Below are 24,776 nucleotides of genomic sequence, written 5' to 3' on the forward strand. Positions count from 1 at the left end.
TATATTCGTTATGGTTTGTTCCATTAAAAAGGGGCTGATATAATTTTGATTTGATCATAGAGGAAAAACGCTGATCTATAGTGCAAACTAATTGGGTGAACCCATTGAAGCTCAATCTCTTGCGTCTCTCCGCAGTCTGGCAATTATTCTGCACTGCTGTTCTGGAGGAGGTGCGCAGTTTAGAGGGAACATTGCTAATAAATCCACGGTGGGATTTCAACAGTTTCTTCTGTTTATTATCAAACGAATAAATTATTGTACTTCATTTGTAATTATGCAACAACATTCCAAACTTGTTCAGCATCATCTAGTCCAGATATAGCGTGATTCCACTATTTGTATCCGTTGGCCTCGCTTTCAAACGAGGGACTTTTATTTTGAAAGTAAACTGCTAATCATTAAAGTGGCTAGCTTCATGCGGGATAGATACAACGTTGGCCAACGTTCAGATAGAAATGTGTTATGTAGAACAATCATGCCTCTAATTCTAAGGAATCATGTCTGTTCTTTTCTATCTGCAACGTTCCAAAACGTTTTTGTATTGAACATACCCATATACACAACATGCTGTACGAACCCCGTTTTGCTCATCGCTTATCTGTCTGGAAAGCCTCCGCAAATGAAATCGTGTGGTGGGCGGGGTTGGCCCGGCAAGGAGCTTCTCTGTTAGGTGGGAGATGGGTATGAGTGACCCAGCTCCCAAAACTCAGTAGTTTAGTTGGAATTGAGAAGCGAGACATGAATATGAGAAATATGGAATTCCCTAACAAAAAGCTTTGATTTTGCTCAATTTGATCAACACTGAAGAATCCATTTCCCCATCTCCATTTGGCTGAACTGGGAAAAGGGCTACTTTAATATTGCGCGTTTATGCATCTACATTTTCATAGCTGCATCGCTGAACTATTGTAAACTACTGTCAAAGTAGTCACATTGGAGTGAAGCGCTCGCTCAATACGGTAAGTCTCCTCTTTTTTTGGTGTTACTAACCAGTTTTCCATCCAACCTTTTTCTGAGAGTAAAGTACAATGTTGGATAAAAAAAAATGTAATGACAGGCCTGATGGAAACAGCACATTTTTCGGTAAACTTTCAAAATATCGACAAAGCAAAATACACTAGACAAAGTGCTTTTTTTTTTTTGCCTGTAAAATTTGTGAAACATGGCGGTGGAAAAGCCTTTATGCGCAAATATTGATATAAGTATATCGAAGTAAAATTGGGAGTTTCGCAATGATGTTGATATCGTGTGTTCCTCCCACTACGAATCGAGAAAGCTGCAGTTTAGGCTACCGATTAAATCAATTATGATTAACTTCACACGGTTGTGAAAGTGCACAGTGATGAGCTTGACCCGATTGAAGATAGAATCTTATGGCAGGGGTGTTACTCGTTCGGAACGTTAAAATACAATGGTTGTGGAAATAAGGAATATTTCATATCAGCAATACATTTTTGTTGTTGTCAAGAAACCAAAAGGTTAAATTATTACACACCTTTTATAGGGTTCCCACACCGACATATTTCCATGTTATAGTGCTTATTTACAGAAGACAGATGCGTACCTGTGCAAATTAGTTATCTGCGTCTCCGAACACCTGTGTGTAAACGGAAGACGGAAACCACAAAACTGTCGGCTGCAACTGGTAGAACCGGTTAAAACAGTGTATATTTAGCATTTGTGAAATTATTTTTGATGTGATATGAAAGTATAGTGCTTTATGTTTTTACCACAATTGACAATCGATTCACGTTTAGATGGGGTATTTGGCTGTCAGAGCCAATTCTTCTCTATACAGAACACGTAAAGTCCTTTGACTATAAGGAGTAATGCTAGGCTCCTTTAGTCCACTGGGCTAGGTGACATGATGATTGATGCTTGGCTGCCTTTGACAAATAAAAATAATCTCACTCTTGTCGGTAATAAATCTCATCATATAGGCTCTCCACGCACTGTATATGCGAGCTGTTGGCTAGAGCGCATGTGCCAATACCATAACACAAAATTGTTACTGGAAAAAAAACATCAGTAGAGTTGAAAATGTGATGGAAAGTTGTATTTTTTGAACTGGTGGTAGTGGGGGATTTAACCACGAAAGTTATTTTATATGCACTACCTCATCATGCACTGTCAGTTTGATGTAAACACCCCTCTGGTGAGAAAATGCTCATATTGGTTTTGGTATTTGGTATTTTATTAGGATCCCCATTAGCCGTTGGGAAAGCAGCAGCTACTCTTCCTGGGGTCCACACAAAGAATGAAACAGAACATTGGTAGACAAGAACAGCTCAAGAACACAACTACATCATTTTTTTTAAAGGCACACGTAGCCTACATATCAACGCATACACACAAACTATCTAGGTAAAATAGGGGAGAGGCATTGTGCCACGAGGTGTTGCTTTATCTGTTGTTGTTTTTTAAACCAGGTTTGCTGTTCATTTGAGCAATATGAGATTCAATGGAATTCCATGCAGTAATGGCTCTATATAATACTGTACCCTTTCTTGAATTTCTTCTGGATTTGGGGACTGTGAAAGGACTCCTGGTGGCATGTCTGGTGGAGTAAGTGTGTGTGTAAGAGCTGTGTGTAAGTTGACTATGCAAACAATTTAGGATTTTCAGCACATTGTTTCTTATAAAAATAAGTGTTGCAGTCAGTCTCTCCTAAACTCTCAGCCAAGAGAGACTGGCCTGCATACTACAGTATTTATATTAGTCCTCTGATATTTTAACCATCTGTTTTAAGCAGATTTTAGAATATCAACATGAAAATCTCTCGCCAATTGGAAAGATACGGTAGTTCAAGCACAACCTAGGTTATCTTTAAACACCAACAATTACATAGCCATATCTATAACTAAAATGAGAAGACGTTTTAAAATCAGAGTTCTTTGATTTGATCTCTTCTTGTTCAATCTTTGAAATGCAAGAGAAAGGCCAAAATATAATATTGCAGTTTATGTGCAATTTAGATTCTGGCCACTAGATGGCAGCAGTGTGTGCAAAGTTTCAGATTGATCCAGTGAAGCATTGCAATACTGCACAGTATTTTGTATCTATTTTGTATTTAAGTCTGCCCAAATATGCCAAGTTGGTCAGTTAAAACATTTTCAAGTACGTAACTATAGAGAACATACATTTTGTATTACCATATCATTTCTGTAATTTTACACACTCCCAGGAATGTCATAAGTGATGGATCATTAGCTTATACACTAACGTTCACACATCTAGATAACAGGGTAGGTGTGGAGCCAGAGATGGCAGGGGTTCAAACTGTAGAACCCATTACCTACATTTAAACATACAATTATTATTTTTTTTTTATCTCTGGGACCCTCAAGATGACATCAGAGCAAGATTACTGAATGTACAGTTGAAGTCGGAAGTTTACATATACTTAGGTTGGAGGCATTAAAAGTCGTTTTCAACCACTCCACAAATTTCTTGTTAATAAACTATACTTTTGGCAAGTCTGTTAGGACATCTACTTTGTGCATGACACAAGTAATTTTCCCAAAATTTGTTTACAGACAGATTATTTCATTTATAATTCACTGTATCACAATTCCAGTTGGTCAGAAGTTTACATACACTAAGTTTACTGTGCCTTTAAACAGCATGGACAAATCCAGAAAATTATGTCATTGCTTTAGAAGCTTCTGATTGGCTAATTGACATCATTTGAGTCAATTGGAGGTGTACCTGTGGATGTATTTCAAGGCCTAGCTTCAAACTCAGTGCCTCTTTGCTTGACATCAAGGGAACATCAAAAGAAATCAGCCAAGACTTCAGCAAAAACATTGTAGACCTCCACAAGTCTGGTTCATCCAATGCCTGAAGGTGCCACGTTCACCTGTACAAACAATAGTACACAAGTATAAACACCATGGAACTAGGCAACTGTCATACCGCTCAGGAAGGAGATGTGTTTTGTCTCCTAGAGATGAATGTACTTTGGTGCGAAAAGTGCAAATCAATCCCAGAACAACAGCAAAGGACCTTGTGAAGATGCTGGAGGAAACAGGTACCAAAGTATCTATATCCACACTAAAACAAGTCCTATATTGACACAACCTGAATGGCCACTCAGCAAGGAAGAAGCCACTGCTCCAAAAATGCCATAAAAAAGGTTTGCAACTGCACATGGGGACAAAGATCATACTTTTTGGAGAAATGTTCTCTGGTCTGATGAAACAAAAATAGAACTGTTTGGCCATAATGCCCATCGTTATGTTTGGAGGAAAACGGTGAATGCTTGCAAGCTGAAGAACACCATCCCAACTGTGAAGCACGGGGGTGGCAGCATCATGTTGTGTGCTTTGCTGCAGGATGGACTAGTGCACTTCACAAAATAGATGGCTTCACGAGGAGGGACAATGATGTGGATATATTGAAGCAACATCTCAAGACAGCAGTCAGGATGTTAAAGCTTGGTTGCAAATGGGTCTTCCAAATGGACAATGACCCCAAGCATACTTCCAATGTTGTGCCAAAATGGCTTAAGGACAACAAAGTCAAGGTATTGGAGTGGTCATCAAAGCCCTGACCTCAATCCTATAGAACATTTGTGGGCAGAACTGAAAAAGCGTGTGTGAGTAAGGAGGCCTACAAACCGGACTCAGTTACACCAGCTCTGTCAGGAGGAATGGGCGAAAATTCACCCAACTTATTGTGGGAAGCTTGTGGAAGGCTACCAGAAACGTTTGACCGAAATTAAACAATTGGAAGGCAATGCTACCAAATACTAATTGAGTTTATGTAAACTTCTGACCCATTGGGAATGCGATGAAAGAAATAAAATCTGAAATAAATCATTCTCTCTACTATTATTTTGACATTTCACATTCGCACTTAAAATAAAATGGTGGTCCTAACTGACCTAAGACAGGGAATTTTTACTAGATTTAAATGTCAGGAATTGCGAAAAATTGAGTTTAAATGTATTTGGCTAAGGTGTATGTAAACCCTCGGCTTCAACTGTAAGTACATTATTTACCTTCAGAGGTGAATGTATCAAACCATTTGCCGTGATAAAAGGTTTTTGTTGTTGTGCACTCTCGTCAAACAATAGCATGGTATTTTTCACTTTAATAGCTAATGTAAATTGGACAGTACAGTTAGATTTACAATAATTAAAGTTGTCTGCCCATGTAAGACATGTCTATGTCCAGCAAAGTTAATTGTTACTTACAATGTCATTCTAGTCACAATAACACACGTTTAGCGCATGTTAGCATCAACCGTCCCGGTATAGGGACACCGATCCAGTAGAGCAGTGGTTCCCAAACTTTTTCTAGCCCGTACCCCTTCAAACATTCAATCTCCTGCTGCGTACCCCCTCTAGCACCAGGGTCAGCGCACTCTCAAATATCATTGACATCATTGTAAGCCTGCCACACACTATACAATACATTTATTAAACATAATTATGAGTGTGAGTTTTTGTCACAACCCGTTTCGTGGGAAGTGACAAAGAGCTCTTATAGGACCAGGGCGCAAATAATAATATAATAATAATCAATGATTTTGCTTTTTATTTAGCCATCTTACATATAAAACCTTATTTGTTCATCAAAAATTGTGAATAAATCACCACAGGTTAATGAGAAGGGTGTTCTTGAAAGGATGCACATAACTCTGCAATGTTGGGTTATATTGGAGAGAGTCTCAGTCTTGAATAATTTTCCACACACAGTCTGTGCCTGTATTTAGTTTTCAAGTTAGTGAGGGCCGAGAATCCACTCTCACATAGGTACGTGTTTGCAAAAATGACATCCGTGTCTTAACAGCGCGATTTGCCAAGGCAAGAAACTCTGAGCGCAGATATCTAGCCGTTGATATCAAGCCGTGGCTTCTGATTTAAATTCAATTTTCACAGAACCGCATGTTGCAATATCGATGAGACTCTCTTGTTCAGATATCGGTAAGTGGACTGGAGGCAGGGCATGAAAGGGATAGCGAATCCAGTTGTTTGTGTCTTCTGTTTTGGGAATGTACCTGCGTAATTGCGCACCCAGCTTACTCGGGTGCTTCGCTATATCACATTTGACATTGTCCATACTCTTGAGTTCATTTGCACACAAAAAATCATACAATGATGGAAAGACCTGTGTGTTGTCCTTGTTAATGCAGACAGAAAAGAGCTCCAACTTCTTAATCATAGCCTCAATTTTATCCCGCACATTGAATATAGTTGCGGAGAGTCCCTGTAATCCTAGATTCAGATCATTCAGGCGAGAAAACAACATCACCCAGATAGGCCAGTCGTGTGAGAAACTCATCATCATGCAAGTGGTCAGACAAGTGAAAATGATGATCAGTAAAGAAAACTTTAAGCTTGACTCTCAATTTAAAAGAAACATTTGTCAATACTTTGCCCCTTGATAACCAGCACACTTCTGTATGTTGTAAAAGCGTTACATGGTCGCTGCCCATATCATTGCATAGTGCAGAAAATACATGAGAGTTCAGGGGCCTTACTTTAACAAAGTTAACCATTTTCACTGTGGTATCGAAAACGTCTTTCAAGCTGTCAGGCATTCCCTTGGCAGCAAGAGCCTCTCGGTGGATGCTGCCCAAATGGCGTCGGGAGCAACTGCTTGCACGCACGTTACCACTCCACTATGTCTCCCTGTCATGGCTTTTGTGCCATCAGTGCAGATACCAACACATCTTGACCACCAAAGTCCATTTGATGTCACAAGGCTGTCCATTACTTTAAAAAATACCCTCTCATGTTGTCCTGGTTTCCAAAAGAGGATGGCTTCCTTAATTGACTCCCCATAAATGTAACGGACATATACCAGGAGCTGTGCCAGGCCTGCCAAGTCTGTTGACTCATCCAGCTGTTATGCATATTATTCACTGGCTAGTATGCGAAGCAGGAATTGTTTCAAATCATCTCCTTCCATGTCACTGATGCGTCGTGAAATAGTGTTGTTTGATGAAGGCATTGTCTGTATAGTTTTTTGGGGCCTTTTCCCCCAGCATCGTCCCCGCCATATCTTACGGCAGCAGGAAGAATGAAGTCCTCCACAATAGTATGGGGCTTGCCTGTCCTAGACACTAGGTAGCTCACCATATAAGACGCTTCTAACCCCTTCTTATTCATGGTATCTGTTGCTTTTATACATGTCTTACTACTCGAAAGTCGTCTTTATTCTCGCTCACAAACGTCCTTTTGTTTCTAAATGTTTGCACAAGAGCGAAGGTTTCCCTCGAGAGAGTAATCGTTAATGTGATTGGATGTGAATGATTTTACTAGGCAACCTGTATTTGACATTGTGTTGTTATTTCGCTGAACACTAGATGGTTTCATTTTATTTGAAACAAGGCTACTCAGGCGAGGGGGAAAAAAACTCAACCAAATGTATAGCCCCGTTGGAAAATATAAATGTGAAGAATTGTATTTTTAATATGAATCACATTTTTATTTGGCGTACCCCCAGACGGCATTACATACACCAGTTTGTGAATAACTGCCGTAGATGTTAAAACGTTGATGAAAGTTAGTTTTGCAAAGTTTCAAGATAATACGATGAAAGGTGCATGTTTTACTAAAGCTTTTCCTAAAAAAACGTTATGGTTATTAGGCTATATTGCCTGTCAGAGTCAGCCGTTGACTGTGGAAACACAAACAAAACTCAAGACCCTTCAATTTGGTCTATATTGCTTCATTAACATCACAACTTCACCACTAATATTGGACAGCTGTGAGTGGAAAAACAAACTCTGAGCCCTTTCTAAAAGCCATAAAATGTGATGGACTGAAAATACGTTTTTGAGACGTGGCGACCTACTCTGTAGCCTAATGGACCAAATTCATGCAATTTCCTACTTTTCAAATAAAGCTTGAACTCCAACATATAGACCTTAAAGGTCCAGTGCAGTCAAAGGCATGATTTTCCTGTGTTTTTATATACTGAACAAAAATATAAAAGCAACTTGTAAAGTTTTAGTCCCATGTTTCGTGAGCTGAAATAAAAGATCCCAGAAATGTTCCATCACGAACAAAAAGTTTATTTTTCTGCAATTTTTGTGCACAAATCTGCTTACAGTGCATTCATTTTGTTGGCATTCAAACGTGTTTCTAAAATGAATTAAATAACATTTCCTCATCAATCTACACACAATACCCCATAATGACAAAGTGAATACAGGTTGTTTTTTAAACTTTAAAAACAGAAGTATTCAGACACTTTGCTATGAGACTCGAAATTGAGCTCCGGTGTATCCTGTTTCCATTGGTCATCCTTGAGAAGTTTCTACAACTTGATTGGAGTCCAACTCTCGTAAATTCAATTGAGTGGACATTATTTGGAAAGGCACACACCCGTCTATATAAGGTCCCACAGTTGACAGTGCATGTCAGAGCAAAAACCAATGATACATTTATTACATCCAATTTATTTTATTATTATAGTGGCTAGAGATAAGTCAGTATGTTGGCAGCAGCCACTCAATGTCAGTGATGGCTGTTTAACAGTCTGATGTCCTTGAGATAGAAGCTGTTTTTCAGTCTCTCGTTCCCAGCTTTGATGCACCTGTACTGTCCTTGCCTTCTGGATGATAGCGGGGTGAAAAGGCAGTTTCCTGAATTCCACAATCATCGCCTTTGTTTTGTTGACATTGAGTGTGACTTTATTTTCCTGACACTACACTCTGAAGGCGCTCGCCTCCTCCCTGTAGGATGTCTCGTCATTGTTGGTAATCAAACCTACCACTGTAGTGTCGTCTGCATCTTGATGATTGAGTTGGAGACGTGCATGGCCACACAGTCATGGGTGAACAGGGAATACATTAGAGGGCTGAAAACGCACCCTTGTGAGGCCCTAGTGTTGAGGATTAGCGGGGTGGAGATGTTGTTTCCTACTCTCACCACCTGGGGCAGCCCGTCTGGACGTCCGAGACCCAGTTGCACAGGGCGGGGCCGAGACCCAGGGTCTCGAGCTTAATGACGAGTTTGGAGGGTACTATGGTGTTAAATGCTGAGCTGTAGTCGATGAACAGTATTCTTACAATAGGTATTCCTCTTGTCCAGATGGGTTAGAGCAGTGTGCAGTGTGATTGTTATTGCGTCATCTGTGGACCTATTGGCGCGGTAAGCAAATTGGAGTGGGTCTAGGGTGTCAGGTAGGGTGGAGGTGATATGGTCATTGACTCATCTCTCAAAGCACTTCATAATGACGAAAGTGAGTGCTACAGTGCATTAGTCATTTAGCTCAGTTACCTTAGTTTTCTTGGGAACAGGAACAATGGTGGACCTCTTGAAGCATGTGGGAACAGCAGACTGGGATAAGTAGTGATTGAATATGTCCGCAAACACACCAGGCAGCTGGTCTGCGCGTGCTCTGAGGACGTGGCTAGGGATGCCGTCTGGGCCGGCAGCCTTCTTGTTAATCCAACCGTTATGTCAGATTTCAAAAGGCGTTATGGCAAAAGCATACCATACGATTATCTGAGGACAGCGTCCAGAACACAAAACATTAAACAGTTAATAGCCAAGTAGAGTAACGAAAGTCAGAAATAGCGATAAAATTAAAAACTTACCATTGATGATCTTCATATGGTTGCACTCACAAGACTTCCAGTTACACAATAAATGTTCATTTTGTACAATAAAATCCCTCTATATATCCAAAAACCTCTGTTTTGTTGGCACGTTTTCTTCAGTAATCCATTGGCTCAAAGGTAGATGAACAATCAGGCAGATGAACAATCCAAAAAGTAAACAGTAAACAGTAAAGTTCGTAGAAACATGTGAAACAATGTTTATAATCAAGCCTCAGATTGTTTTTAGTCATAATAATCAATAATATTTCAACCGGACAATAGCTTCGTCAATATATTTAAAAAAAAAGAAAGGCGCACTCTCGGTCGCGCCCAGAAAACAGCTCTGGGACTTCCCAGGGTCCACTCACTCAGTGGTCTTACTCCCTCATTTTTCAGAATACAAGCCTGAAACCATTTCTAAAGACTATTGACATCTAGTGGAGGCCATAGAAAGTGCAATCTAAGTCCTAAGTCCTAAGTCATTGGACACTGTATAGGCAGTCAACGGAAAACTACAAACATTTAAAAAAAAATCATACTTCCTGGATGGATTTTTCTCAGGTTTTCACCTGCCATATCAGTTCTGTTATACTCACAGACATTATTTTAACAGTTTTGGAAACTTGTTTGTATTCGGTCATGTTTCCGGTCACCTTTCCCTGATCAAAAGCTGTGGTTCGTGCTTTTGCATGAATGCTGCCATCAATCCACGGTATCTGGTTGGGGAAGGTTTTAATAGTCGCTGTGGGTACAACATCACCGATGCACTTGCTAATAAACTCGCTCACCGAATCAGCTTATTCATCAATGTTATTGTCCGATGCTATGCGGAACATATCCCAGTCCACGTGATCGAAGCAATATTGAAGCGTGGAATCCGATTGGTCGGACCAGCGTTGGACAGACCTGAGCACGGGCGATTCCTGTTTTAGTTTCTGTAAATAGGCTGGGAGCAAAAAAATGGAGTCATGGTCAGATTTTCTGAAAGGAGGGCGGGGGAGGGCTTTGTCTGCATCGCGGAAGTTAGAGTAACAATGATCCAGGGTTTTGCCAGCCCGGGTCACGCATTCGATATGCTGATCAAATTTAGGGAGCTTTGTTTTCAGATTACCCTTGTTAAAATCTCCAGCTACAATAAATGCAGCCTCAGGATATGTGGTTTCCAGTTTACATAGAGTCCAATGAAGTTCTTTCAGGGCCGTTGATGTGTCTGTGATTATAATCGAAGATAATTCTCTTGGTACATAATGTGGTAGGCATTTGATTGTAAGGAATTCTAGGTCAGATGAACAAAATTACTTTGAGTTCCTGTATGTTGTTATGATCACACCACGTCTCGTTAATCATAAGACATACACCCCCGCCCTTCTTCTTACCAGAGAGATGGACAACCATCTCTGCAGCACTCCACCAATCAGGCCTTTATTGTAAAGTGGCCAGATGGAAGCCACTCGTCAGTGAAAGGCACATGACAGCCCACGTGGAGTTTGCCAAAAGGCACCTAAAGGTCTCACAGACCATGAGAAACAAGATTCTCTGGTCTGACAAAACCAAGATTGAACTCTTTGGCCTGAATGCCAAGCTTCACGTCTGGAGGAAACCTGTCACCATCCCTACGGTGAAGCATGGTGGTGGCAGCATCATGCTGTGGGGATGTTTTTCAGTGGCAGGGACTGGGAGACTAGTCCAGATCGAGGGGACAGATGAACGGTGCAAAGTACAGAGAGATCCTTGATGAGAACCCACTCCAGAGTGCTCAGGACCTCAGACTGGTTTGACAGTTCACCTTCCAACAGGACAACAACCCTAAGCACACATCCAAGGCAACACAGGAGTGGCTTCTGGACAGGTCTCTGAATGTCCTTGAGTGGCCCAGCCAGGGCCCGGACTTGAACCTGAACGAACATCTATGAAGCAACCTGAAAATAACTATGCAGCGACTCTCTTCATCCCACCTGACAGAGCTTGAGAGGATCTGCAGAGAAGAATGGGAGAAATTCCCCAAATACCAGTGTGCCAAGAAACAAATTTGCACAACTAAAAAATGTTTTTACTTTTTCATTATGGGGTACTGTGTAGATTAATGATGGGGGAAAAACTATTTAATCCATTTAAAATAAGTCTATAACGTAACAGAATGTGGAAAAAGTCAAAGGGTCTGAATAATTTCCTGCACTGTACATCCCTGTTAGTGAGCATTTATCCTTTGCCAAGATAATCCATCCACCTGACAGGTGTGACATCAAGAAGTTGATTAAACAGCATGAACCTTAGTTTTGAGGGAGTGTGCATTCTCTTTTGCCAGAGGATTGAATGTTCAATTCTCTACCATAAGCCGCCTCCAACATTGTTTTAGAGAATTTGGCAGTACATCCAACCAGCCTCACAAATGCAGACCGTGTAACCACACCATCCCGGGACCTCCACATCCGGTTTCTTCACCTGAGACCAGCCACCCAGACAGTTGATGAAACTGTGGCTTTGCACAACCATAGTATTTCTGCACAAACTGTCAGAAACCGTGTCAGGGAAGCTAATCTGCGTGCTCATCGTCCTCGCCAGGTTCATGACCTGGCTGCATTTCGGTGTCGTAACTGACTTTAGTGGGCAAATGCTCACCTTCGATGGCCACTGGCATGCTGGAGAAGTCTGCTCTTCACGGATGAATCCGTGTGTAGGGCGTTGTGTGGGCGAGCGGTTTGCTGACGTCAACATTTTGAACAGAGTGCCCCATGGTGGAGGTGGGGTTATGGTATGGGAAAGCATAACCTACGGACAATGAACACAACTGCATTTTTTTCGATGGCAATTTGAATGCACAATGATACCAAGACGAGATCCTGAGACCCATTGTCGCGCCATCACCTCATGTTTCAGCATGATAATGCACGGCCCCATTTCGCACGAGTCTGTAAACAATTCCTGGAAGCTAAAAATGTCCCAGTTCTTCCATGGCCTGCATACTCATCAGAGATGTTACCTATTGATCGACACGTACAACAGCGTGTTCCAGTTCCCGCCAATATCCAGCAACTTTGCTCAGCCATTGAAGAGGAGTGGGACAACATTTGGCAGGCCACAATCAGCAGCCTGATTTTAACTCTATTTTGAAATAAATTGTTTTTGATATCTTAGCTGTATTAGACTAATCACAGATATTTGAGGATGTTGAAATATTGACATTGAAATGGTGCTGGAATAGTGGAGGCTGCTCTCGTTTTCTTTGCGACTTCGGTAACTCTCCGTGGTTCCAAATCAATAGTTGTTTAGTAGTCAGAAACATTAACTTGCTTGACTACGCTGTAGGTCATGCAACTATTTGTTATATGCAATATGGTTTGTGGACTTCACCAGACAGATGTTGCTCTCTGGTTTTGTGATGAAACAAAGGTTTGGATGAATTTATTCTGCCACTGTCTTTTTATTGTCTCAGCCTTAGGCCTATATATCATGGTGCCAAGGGATATGAACTAACAGGGTATAGAGCAAGCAATGCAATTATTACAACACAGGTTGTAATATGTATTTTTTTTCTTGACTTGGCTTCCTCAGTGAAGGACCCCTCCTGTAGAGGTTTTAAGTACTATATACAGTGAGTGTACAAAACATTAGGAACACCTTCCTAATATTGAGTTGCACCTCCTTCTACCCACAGAACAGCCTCAATTTGTCGGGTGTCAAATGCGTTCCACAGGGATGCTAGCCCATGTTGACTCCAATGCATCCCACAGTTGGCTGGATGTCCTTTGGGTGGTGAAACATTCTTGAAACACATGGGGAAACTGTTTAGTGTGAAAATACTAGCAGCGTTGCAGTTCTTGACACACTCAAACTGGTGATTCTGGCACCTACTACCATGCCCCACTCAAAGGCACTGAAATATTTTGTTTTACCCGTTCACCCTCTCTGAATGACACGCATACAAAATCCATGTCTCATTTTTCACAAGGCTTAAGGATCCTTCTTTACCCGGTCTCCTCCCCTTCACCTACACATATTGAAGTGGATTTAACAAGTGACATCAATAAGTGTTCATAGCTTTCACCTGGATTAACCTGGTCATTCTATGTCATGGATAGAGCAGGTGTTCCTAATGTTTTGTACACCCCGTGTAGATATGAGTCATTGATTTAATGTGTGCAAGAAATTAAGTATGTGGGTATGCATAATTATACACAGGGGTGGCATTTAGCCAGGAGTGGTGTGATCTGGCTAAGGATGCTTGGTTTCAGTCTTAAGTAGCCCAGAGCATTTTGTGTTTTGAGCTGGAGATGGAATGAAATTAGATAGACACAGCTTTGACTCCTTTTTTGGCCTGGGCAAGTCAATAACTGTGTTAAGTGAGGTGAGCTGAGGAGTGTGTGAGATGAGTACAGAGGCGATGTGTCAGAGTGAAAATGGGCTACCTGCCTCGCTGTTCACTGTGCTTGAGAAAATAGTGTTGGAACCTGTTGCTAGTCTGTCTGAGCCACTACAAAGATCGAATCTCTATCCTGACCCAGCTAACAATTCTAGGGAGCAATAACATTGTTGTAATGTTACCCGTAATGTTCATCTTCTGTCTATGTTTGCAAAAACCTTCTGAGAACCTTTGTTTTTAGCATGTTTTGGTGTTAAAGGTGGGAGAACACTCACTTCATCTCAAACAGAACTTATCTAGAAGGTGGTTAACAATGTTCTCAGAATACGGATTAATGTTCTCGATACTTTTTTTTTTATGGGACATTGCAAGCACATTCATGTGTCCAGTTTTCTGAGTGAAGAGAATATTCCATCAATGTTTGCCATGTTCTCAGAATGCAAGATATTAATGTTTTGTGATGTGTAATAAATAAAGTTCATTACACATCAAACTTTGTTACAGTTGCCAAGCCCATCAAGGGCCTGGTTGTTGAACCTGTCATGTCCTGACCATAGAGAGTCCTTATTTTCTATGGTGGAGTAGGTCAGGGCGTGACTGGAGGGTTAGTCTAGTTTATATTTTCTATGTGGGGTTCTAGTTTCTTTTTCTATGTTGGTGTTTGGTATGATTCCCAATTAGAGGCAGCTGGCTATCGTTGTCTCTAATTGGGGATCATATTTAAGTAGCATTTTTCCACCTGTGTTTTGTGGGATATTGTTTATGGGTAGTTACTGTATGTCAGCACGTTTTGTGCTTCCTTTATTGTTTAGTGCGATGTGGAACCCAGATCACGCTGCACGTTGGTCCGAGTATGCTTCCAACGATCGTGACAGAATATCCCACCACAACAGAACCAAGCAGCGTGCCCAGGAGGAGAGGGTAACATGGACTTGGGAGGAGATTCTGTATGGGAAGGGATCCTGGACTTGGGAGGAAATCCTGTCAGGACAGGATCGCTTCCTTGGCGGGAGACGCAAGCAGAGAAGGGAGGACAGCGACGATGCCGGGGTTCACATGGGGTGGTCAGTGGAACCGGATAGTGAGCCAGAGCCTGTGTGGGAGTTGATAGAAGAAGGTAATGAGAGATACCGGAGAGAGGTTGTGGAAAGGAGTATGCTGCAGCGCAGTTGCGTTGGAAAGCGTTTTCTCAGCCGGCACCATCTGTGCCAGCTCTACATCGACCACCATGTCACCAGAATAAGACCTTCTATATTTATTGGAAATTAGCATCAAGCTCATCATGCACTTTCATCAACCTGTGAAATTCATAACTTATTTCAACTATAGCTGAATAAACTGCATTGTTCCCGAGTCATAGTGAGAGGACTACACACAATTTCATCACGTGACTGCCAGTTTACTTAAACATCAAGGCGGTACCACCACCATTTCTCACATAATTAATTTTAAATAATGACATTAACATATTTTGCTAAGAATGTGACAGTAGGGTGAATCAAATCAAATCAAATTTCTTTATATAGCCCTTCGTACATCAGCTGATATCTCAAAGTGCTGTACAGAAACCCAGCCTAAAACCCCAAACAGCAAGCAATGCAGGTGTAGAACCACGGTGGCTAGGAAAAACTCCCTAGAAAGGCCAAAACCTAGGAAGAAACCTAGAGAGGAACCAGGCTATGAGAGGTGGCCAGTCCTCTCCTGGCTGTGCCGGGTGGAGATTATAACAGAACATGGCCAAGATGTTCAAATGCTCATAAATTATAATAATCACAGTAGTTGTTGAGGGTGCAGCAAGTCAGCACCTCAAGTGTAAATGTCAGTTGGCTTTTCATAGCCGATCATTAAGAGTATCTCTACCACTCCTGCTGTCTCTAGAGAGTTGAAAACAGCAGGTAGCACGTCCGGTGAACAGGTCAGGATTCCATAGCCGCAGGAAGAACAGTGGAAACTGGAGCAGCAGCAAAGCCAGGTGGACTGGGGACAGCAAGGAGTCATCATGCCAGGTAGTCCTGAGGTATGGTCCTAGGGATCAGGTCCTCTGAGAGAAAGAGAGAATTGGAGAGAGCATACTTAAATTCACACAGGACACTGGATAAGACAGGAGAAGTACTCCAGATATAACAAACTGACCCTAGCCCCCGACACAAACTACTGCAGCATAAATACTGGAGGCTGAGACAGGAGGGGTTAGGAGACACTGCGGCCCCATCCGATGATACCCCCGGACAGGACCAAACAGGAAGGATATAACCCCACCCACTTTGCCAAAGCACAGCCCCCACAACACTAGAGGGAAAGCTTCAACCACCAACTTACCATCCTGAGACCAGGCTGAGTATAGCCCACAAAGATCTCCGCCACGGCACATCCCAATGGGGGGTGCAAACCCAGACAGGAAGATCACGTCAGTGACTCAACCCACTCAAGTGACGCACCCCTCCTAGGGACAGCATGAAAGAGCTGCACCAATTACACTTGACAACTGTACTTTTAAAAATGCATTTTATAACTCTGTCAGTTCAGCGAGTCAACTGAAAATGGGCTACATACCTTATTCCACTGTACTTGAGGAAGATATTGGCTTTGGCACCTAATGCTCCAGGCTCTCTGAGCCACTACCGAGATGACAGCTCTGTGCTGAAGGTGCCATTAAAGACAATTTTTGCATCCCAAATGGCACGGTTGGCACTCTAATTCACTTTATAGTGCACTACTTTTGACCTGTTCAACTATAGGGAATAGGTTGCCATTTTGGACACATCCTATCATGCTCCATTCTAGTTCTTGTGGTTCTCAGTGCCCTATTTGACACAATTGATCATAACATCCTTGTTGACCGGCTGCAGAGGTGGGTGGGAATCTGCAACGTTTCCCTCGACAGGTTCAGGTCATGTCTATGTGGCAGGTGTTTCTCAGTGAGCATGGGGTGGTTCAGTATTGTCCCAAGCATCTATTCACTATGGTGTCCCTCAGGTCAATTCTGGGCCCCATCCTTTTTTCCCCGCAATCATAACATTCAGTTTCACTGCTATACAGATGACACGCAGCTTTATTTACCAATCCGACCCGTTGACCAAGCTACCATTCACAAGTGTCTTGCTGAAATCAAATGTTGAATGTCTGACTATTTTCTCCAGCTCAAGGTTAATAAATCAAAGGTTGTTTTATTTGGCCCCCACCTTGCTAGAACCCACAATGTAAATATCCTTGGTAATTTGTGATGTGAACGCCTGCGGCCAGAAACCTTGATGTCTTCTTTGACCCTAGATTACTGTAACTCTTTGTATAAATGTCTCAGTCAGAAATCATTCCATCCTCTACAGTTAGTTTAAAATTCTGCATTTAACAGGTGCCAGAAAATGTAACCATATCACACCTATTTTAGCTTCTCTAAATTGGCTACCAGTCACTTTTAGAGTTGTAAAATTGTATTAATCACTTTTAAGGCTAGGCTTGGTTTAGCCCCATCCTATATCTCTGATCTTTTATGTCCCTGAGAGCCACATTGCAGCCTGAGATCCCCTGGAAGGACACTGTTGACCATTACAAAGTCTAGGTTGAAAATGAAAGGAGACTGGGCATTTGCATTAGGGGCCCTAGACTTTGGAATTGTCTGCCAGAGGAGATCAGGCTTGCAGTTTCAGTGCCTCTTTTTAAATCCCTGCCGAAGACACACTTTTATAAAGATGCTTTTAATCTATGATTTAAATTTATGTTTTTAATGGCAGGTTAACGTTCTTTGTCATGAATCTTGTTCTGGAGGCAGCTCTTCAGAGTGATCTCTAGCTGGCACAGCCACAAAGTCATAACATCTGATTTTAAACCTAACCTTAACCCTATAAAGTAGATATAGCCTGCACATTCATAAGCTCCACCACATGCCTTTTATTAATGAACAAACAACGTTTGGATCACACAAGGATCTTCGTTAGGTTATTTCCTTGCACGATCAACATTTTTGGTTTATTAATAAAGGTACATGGTGGAGCTTATAAGTGTACTAGTTCTATTTATTTTATACCTGCTTTTTTTGGCCCTGCACCCCATTAAAAGATGTGCGTCTGATCACACTTGACTAACCTTAACCCTAACCTTAACCACACTGCTAACCCTAATGCCTAACTTGAAATTAAGACCAAAATGCACTCTTTCTTTTTTAAACTTTTTTTTTTTTTTACAGTATAACCAATTTTGACTTTGCAGTTGGTCTATCTAAAAAGAAACTGCTTATTTCCGCCTCCAAGGCAAGACTCGTGCATTTTACTTAGATTGTTTTGGTATTCTTCTTCCCCCTGTTTTTGTTTCTTTTGTTAGTATTTTATTATTTTATGATGTGATTTGTTCCTTGTATTGAAAAGTGCTATACAAATCAAGTTATTATTATTTTTCCTGTCACCATTAACCCAGATAATAAAGGAAATATTATTTTCTTTGCCTGACAATAACAGAAGATGGGTAGGTAGATACTTTTGGTCATGTACTGTATGTGGACACCTACTCGTCGAACATCTCATTTCATGGGCATTAATATGGAGTTGGTCCCCCTTTGCTGCTTATAACAGCCTTCTCCTTCCACTCTTATGGGAAGGCTTTCCACTAGATTTTGGAACATTACTGCGGGGACTTGCTTCCATTCAGCCGCAAGAGCATTGGTGAGGTCAGACACTGATGTTGGGCGATTAGGCCTGGCTCGCAGTCGGCGTTCCAATTCATCCCAAAGGTGTTCGATGGGGTTGAGGTCAGGGCTCTGTGCGGGCCAGTCAAGTTCTTCCTTACCGATCTCAACAAACCATTTCTGTATGGGCCTTGCTTAGTGCACTGGGGCATTTTCATGCTGAAACAGGAAGTGGCTTTCCCCATACTGTTGCCACAAAAGTGAAGGCACAGAATCGTCTACAATGTCATTGTATGCTGTAGTGTTAAGATTTCCCTTCACTGGAACTAAAAGGCTTTGCTCGAACCATGGAAAAACAGCCCCAGACCATTATTCCTCCACCACCAAACTTTACAGTTGGCACTATGCATTGGGGCAGGAAGGGTTGTCCTTGGATCCGCCAAACCCAGATTCGTCCATCGGACTGGTGAAGCATGATTCATGCCTCCAGAGAATGCATTTCCATAGTTCCAGAGTCCAATTGCGGTGAACTTTACACCACTCCAGCTGATGCTTGGCATTGCGCATGGTGACCTTAGGACTGTGTGCAACTGCTTGACCATGGAAACCCATTTCATGAAGCACCCGACGAACAGTTCTTGTGCTGGACGTTGCTTCCAGAGGCAGTTTGGAACTCGGTAGTGAGTGTTGCAACCAAGGACAGACGATTTTTATGCGCTGCGCCGTTCAGCGGTCCCATTCTGTGAGCTTGTGTGGCCTACCAGTTCACGGCTGAACCGTTGTTGCTCCTAGACATTTACACTAAACAATAACGGCACTTACAGTTGACCGGGGCAACTCTAGCAGGGCAGAAATTTGAAGAACTGGCTTGTTGGAAAGGTGGCATCCTATGATGGTGCCACATTGAAAGTCACTGCTCTTCAGTAAGGCTTTTCTACTGTCACTCTTTGTATATAGAGATTGCATGGCTGTGTGCTCAATTTGTGTACACCTGTCAGAAACGGGTGTGACTGAAATAGCCAAATCCACATATAGTGTATCTGGACTAGAGGTCGACCGATTATGATTTTCAATACCGATACCGATTATTGGAGGACCAAAAAACCCGACACTGATTAATCGGACGATATTTATTAGATTTTTTTCTTAGTATTATATATATTTTTTGAATGTAATAATGACAATTACAACAATACTGAATGAACACTTATTTTAACTTAATATAATACATCAATCAAATCAATTTAGCCTCAAATAAATAATGAAACATGTTCAATTTGGTTTAAATAATGTAAAAACAAAGTGTTGGAGAAGAAAGTAAAAGTGCATTATGTGCCATGTAAGAAAGCTAACGTTTAAGTTCCTTTCTCAGAACATGAGAACATATGAAAGCTGGTGGTTCCTTTTAACATGAGTCTTCAATATTCCCAGGTAAGAAGTTTTAGGTTGAGGTTATTATAGGAATTAGGAGTATTTCTCTCTATACCATTTGTATTTCTTATACCTTTGACTATTGGATGTTCTTATAGGCACTTTAGTATTGCCAGTGTAACAGTATAGGTTCCGTCCCTCTCCTTGCCCCTACCTGGGCTCGAACCAGGAACACCGACAACAGCCACCCTCGAAGCATCGTTACCTATCGCTCCACAAAATTCCGCACCCTTGCAGAGCAAGGGGAACAACTACTCCAAATCTCAGAGCGAGTGACGTTTGAAACGCTATTAGCGCGCACCCCGCTAACTAGCTAGCCAATTCACGTCAGTTACACCAGCCTAATCACGGGAGTTGATAGGCTTGAAGTCATAAACAGCGCAATGCTTGAAGCATTGCGAAGAGTGCTGGCAAACGCACGAAAGTGCTGTTTGAATGAATGCTTATGAGCCTGCTGCCTACCACCGCTCAGTCAGACAGCTCTATCAAATATAAAATCACAGACTTAATTATAACATAATAACACACAGAAATACGAGCCTTAGGTCATTAATATGGTCAAATTCGAAACTATAATTTCGATAATAAAAACATTTATTCTTTCAGTGAAATACGTAAGCGTTCAGTATTTATTTTATCTAACGGGTGACACCCATACATATAAATATTCCTGTTACATTGCACAACCTTCAATGTTATGTCATAATTACGTAAGATTCTGGCAAATTAGCTCGCAACGAGCCAGGCGGCCCAAACTGATGCATATACCCTGATTCTGCATGCAATGAACGCAAGAGAAGTGACACAATTTCCCTAGTTTAATATTGCCTGCTAACATGAATTTCTTTTAACTAAATATGCAGGTTTAAAAATATATACTTCTGTGTATTGATTTTAAGAAAGACATTGATGTATATGGTTAGGTACATTCATGCAATGATTACCGTAATTTCTGGACTATTAAGCGCAACTGAATATAAGCTGAATTATTAAAAAAATATTTATTTTGTACATAAATAAGCCGCACATGTCTATAAGCCGCAGGTGCCTACCGGTACATTGAAACAAATTAACTTTACACAGCCTTTAAACGAAACACGGCTTGTAACAAAAATAAATAGGCTTTTAAACGGAACACGGCTTGTAACAAAAATAAATAGGCTTTAACGAAACACGGCTTGTAACAAAAATAAATAGGCTTTAACGAAACACGGCTTGTAACAAAAATAAATAGTCTTTAACGAAACACGGCTTGTAACAAAAATAAATAGGCTTTAACGAAACACGGCTTGTAACAAAAATAAATACGAAAAATAGCAGTAAACAGTAGCCTACCAAGAAAGTCATTGGTCACGGTGTCGGAGTTGAATAGCCTCAGAATTGCTTCATCCGATGTTGGATCGTTTTCATTGTCGCTCTCGTCACTTTCATCCGGAGGCAAATTCCCCGCTGAGCTCATGCTGCCCTCTTCAACACGCAGCAGTCCAGCCTTTCGAAACCCGTTGATGATAGTGGATTTTTGACAATGCTCCACGCTGTCAGGATCCACTGGCAGACTTGACCATAAGTTGCTCTTCGCATGCGGCCCGTTTTTAGTGAAGGATTTCTCCCCACTTGTCATCCAAGCCTCCCACTGAACACGGAGCGCCACCTTAAATGCACGATTTACACTGATGTCGAGTGGCTGCAAATACTTTGGGCCATCTGCTTTTCTTCCCTCTGAAAGCTTTTGTTGTCTTTTTTTTTTCCTCACGCTGCTGTTTCCAACGTCTTATCATCGACTCATTAAGGCCAAGCTCCCGTGCAGCAGCTCTATTTCCTTTTCCAACAGCCAGATCTTTCGCCTGCAACTTGAAAGCTGCATCATATGCATTTCTCCGAGTCTTTGCCATGATGAGGGTGACAAAATGACTACCGTAATCAGAATTATGGTAAGTTTGAGCGCGCTCGATTTACGCCACATTATGTGACGGTGCTCAGTTTTTTGGCGGCATGAATCTTGTGAAAGCGGGAAAAGTCCATAAATTATCCGCGTCATTGTATAAACTGCAAGGTTCAAAGCGTGGGAACAAAGTAGCGGCTTATAGTCCGGAAATTATGGTATGCTTTTTTCTCAAATGCGCTTTTGTTAAATCATCCCTCGTTTGGCGAAGTTGGCTGCCTTTGTTAGGAAGAAATGGTCTTCACAGTTCGCAACGAGCCAGGTGGCCCAAACTGCTGCATATACCCTGACTCTGTTGCACAGAACGCAAGAGAATTGTCACTTCTCTTGCGTTCTGTGCAACAGAGTCAGGATATAATGAAGAAATTCATGTTAGCAGGCAATATTAACTAAATATGCAGGTTTAAAAATATATACTTGTGTATTGATTTTAAGAAAGGCGTTGATGTTTATGGTTAGGTACACATTGGTGCAACGACAGTGCTTTTTTTCGTGAATGTGCTTGTTAAATCACCCGTTTGGCGAAGTAGGTTACGATTCAATGATAAATTAACAGGCACCGCATCAATTATATGCAACGACGGACAAGCTAGATAAACTAGTAATATCATCAACCATGTGTAGTTAACTAGTGATTATGTTAAGATTGATTGTTTTTTATAAGATATGTTTAATGCTAGCTAGCACCTTACCTTGGCTCCTTGCTGCACTCGCATAACAGGTAGTCAGCCTGCCACGCAGTCTCCTCGTGGAATGCAATGTAATCGGCCATGATCGGTGTCCAAAAATGACGATTACCGATTGTTATGAAAACTTGAAATCAGCCCTCATTAATTGGCCATTCCAATTAATCGGTCGACCTCTATTCTGGACCCATTACAATGGTTAGGACTGTGCATAGTCCGTAAATAACTGCATTTAATAACTCCACCAGGGTCCAGAGGCTATGACTCAGTAAGATACTCGCATCACTTACCATCACAGGAGTTGTCCTGACCTATAATCACTGATTGTAACCAGTTTGTCCTTAGCATTGATGGAGGTGGTGATGACAGTCTAACAATAGCACCTGTAGTCTTGTTAGGGCTCTCGAGTTGCGCAGCGGTCTAAGGTACTGCATCTCGGTGCTAGAGGTGTCACTACAGACCCTGGTTCAATTCTAGGCTGTATCACAACCGGCCGTGATTGGGAGTCCCATTGGGCGGCGTACAATTGGCCCGGTGTCATCCGGGTTAGGGTTTGGCCGGGGTAGGCCGTCATTGTAAATAAGAATTTGTTCTTAACTGACTTGCCTAGTTAAATAAAAAATAAACAGCACAATCCATTTGTCAACAACAACTGTGTGATCTGCTTGCTTATTTTTCCATTTTAGTTGATGGATGGAAGAAACCAACCCTTAGCTAGTCCTGATTTGACATCACTAATACAAATGGAGGAGGCTCTCACTGGCTGTAATTACAGTACTATACTTGATGTATGTAGAGACTTCCAATGATGGGCTCATTCTGTTCAAGCCAGTTAGAAGGAGCTTGTTGCTGTAATGCATGTGAAACTCGCCCGTAGCATATTGGCTGAAGTTCATTGGGTACATCCCAACTCCCCTGAGATCTAAATGCAATGGTCGCTCACAGAGTCACAGAGAGTCTCTTGGGCTATATCCCAATTATCTCTCCTTCCTCCCAAAGTGTGCACTTTTTCACTTCTGTTCACTGATTTTGAAAGGAAATTACTGCCATTAAAAATATGGTAAACTCCCACTAGCCCATGCCTCCACCAATCAAATGGTTTCAGATCTGTGGGAAGTAGTGAACAAGTGTAGGAGAAATGAGATCTTTCTGGGAAGTACCCTAGCTCTGTTGGCTAAGACTTTGTGTTGTGCAGGTTGGATGTTTGCGTTCCGGTAGGGGTAGAACAAAACAGATGGAACAGACCATAAGCTAATAGTGATGTAACAATGTCCAAATTACATTAAATAATGCAGAGGAGTCTCCAACAACTATGGAAGAAAGGTTTGTTCAGTTCAAGCCAATTAAAAGGAACTTGTTGCTGTAGCGGAAGCAAATATTTAAACAAAATCTTAACATGAAAGGGCTGTCAACTTGTCAGGCATTAACATCAACCTGTTCCTTATTAGCCATATTCTTTGCATGACTTTAAAATCTCTGTCCCAAATGTACTGTATATTTATCTCATTTGAGTAAGCAGTCTTTATGATCTATCAACCCCTCTATAAAATAAGTATGCCATTGAATTATGTATGAGTGATCTATCAATTGTGAATTTATCAACCTCTAAACACAAGTCTGATTTTGAGTGATCAATGTGTTTACGTACTGGTCAAGCATGCAGCCTCAGGCTGGAAAATCAAGCATCAAGCAAGAATTATAAGTGAAATAATCTATCTGTAAACAATTGTTGGAAAAATTACTTTTGTCATGCACAAAGTAGATGTCCTAACCGACTTGCCAAAACTATAGTTTGTTAACAAGAAATGTGTGGAGTGGTTGAAAAACAAGTTTTAATGACTCCAACCCAAGTGTATGTAAACATCTGACTTCAACTGTAGCACGCTTCTGTCTATTTGAGCTGGTCAGTATGTTTATGTAATCTTGTCTTACGCAGCATTTTTTAAGTGTATCACATAGTAAAACTGCATAAGTGTAGCTCTCCACTTTCTGGAGGACAGAGTTTTGAAATCATTGGAATTCGAGTATGATAGCTAAGGAGATGGAGAAAGATGGGCATTCAGCACATGTTGGGTATGGTCAATTATTTGGGGAAGTTTGTACTAAATCTGTCAGCTAAAACAGTGAACTTAATGGACACTCCTTCAGGACAAGACAGAGTTCTCGTGGAACAGAGAACAT

At 41.4% G+C, this 24,776-nt stretch overlaps 1 protein-coding gene across 1 annotated transcript in view; it reads left to right on the top strand.

Annotated features, from left to right (window-relative positions):
* Positions 1-587: 587 nt before the first annotated feature.
* The window catches only part of LOC118394248 (neuropeptide FF receptor 1-like), a 44,040-nt gene continuing 19,851 nt past the window's right edge, over positions 588-24,776 (top strand). The window contains exon 1 of the mRNA XM_035787462.2: positions 588-959. The gene's annotated coding sequence lies outside the window, so the exon portion shown is untranslated. The remainder of the gene's footprint in view (positions 960-24,776) is intronic.

Source organism: Oncorhynchus keta, chromosome 14 (assembly GCF_023373465.1).
Source record: "Oncorhynchus keta strain PuntledgeMale-10-30-2019 chromosome 14, Oket_V2, whole genome shotgun sequence".
In the NCBI taxonomy this organism is placed as follows: Eukaryota; Metazoa; Chordata; class Actinopteri; order Salmoniformes; family Salmonidae; genus Oncorhynchus; species Oncorhynchus keta.